This window comes from Thermobia domestica, unplaced genomic scaffold, assembly GCF_964235325.1.
Source record: "Thermobia domestica unplaced genomic scaffold, izTheDome1.hap1.1 HAP1_SCAFFOLD_2242, whole genome shotgun sequence".
NCBI lineage: Eukaryota > Metazoa > Arthropoda > Insecta > Zygentoma > Lepismatidae > Thermobia > Thermobia domestica.
The window spans coordinates 15,277-16,520 of NW_027657942.1; the positions used below are offsets into that span (position 1 = coordinate 15,277).

Sequence of the window (1,244 nt, forward strand, 5' to 3'; positions counted from 1 at the left end):
ATTATGCCAACATCCAACTCCGCGGATAATCGTGCGATTACTGTATATACAACTAATACAGATACGTAATTACATTATCAGTTACAGTATCGGTTTTTATTTACTAATTTGCCTCACTTTATTTGCATCCCTGCAGTAAATAATTCTTATCGATAATAGTTAAAATGTATATTACATTTTAGTGCTTCACGACTGAATGATCATCTGCCTTACGTTATCTCGCAGCTGAAGAGGATGCTACACTGAAAACTACCTTGCGTTATAAAGGGTAAGTGAAACATATCTTAAAAATATCTTTCATACATTTCATTGTGTACATTAAAGAATGTAAGTTTGCCTTTTTCCTGTAATCAATACTTAATAAAGGATTTATTTTTATTTATTTATATACAATTTCATACGTGGTTCGTGATAGTAAACTCGATAGGACATAGTGGCACTATGAACATCCGAATCACTCATCATTCGAACATTCAAATATTTATTCGAATATTAGTATATTCCAAGTAATGTTAACGACGTTAATATGCTTGCCTTTATAGTTAATAATGTCAATTCTTACTTAAAACATACTTCCTTAACAGGACATTGAAGAAAAGGTAGTTGCCAACGGCCATACCATGCTGAATATACCGGTTCTCGTCCGATCACCGAAGTCAAGCAGCATCGGGCCTGGTCAGTACTTGGATGGGTGACCGCCTGGGAACACCAGGTGCTGTTGGCATCTCTTTTTCAAATTTCATTATCCTTCAAGTACGAAAATACTAGAAACATTAATTTTATAGTACTTTCAAGAGATAATTTATCAACATTATTTCATAGCGATTAATCGATATTCTAAGCGTTATACCCACTATTTCTTACACTAACAGCCTGTTTATTTGCACGGCACATTAAAATAACCTGATTTCCGATCCGTGTGCACCTACTACTATACTTAACACGGAATGTATTACCACTTTTTAAAAGTAAATTATTATGACTAAGTGTAGATCTCCGGCGAGTAAATGCCTTTCGTATACAAGCACGACACATCTCCGCTATGTGCTTTACTTTTTTACTAACAGCATATAGAAATTGGATTTCAAGGTGTTTCTACATAACAGAATGAAGCAAATTTCGTGATTTAACTCTTTCGAATAATGTGTTGGTCCTGACAAGGACCGTTTGAAATGAAAAATCTTGAAGAAGATTTTACTTAGAGCTTGTGTACTTGGTAACAGCCTTCGTACCCTCACTTACAG

The 1,244-nt window shown here is 34.6% G+C and overlaps 1 non-coding gene across 1 annotated transcript; it reads left to right on the forward strand.

The window, feature by feature from the left end:
* Window positions 1-605: 605 nt before the first annotated feature.
* LOC145678261 (5S ribosomal RNA) lies at window positions 606-724 on the forward strand. The gene has a single exon (XR_014130329.1). It is a non-coding gene; the product is annotated as a 5S ribosomal RNA (ribosomal RNA).
* Window positions 725-1,244: the final 520 nt, after the last annotated feature.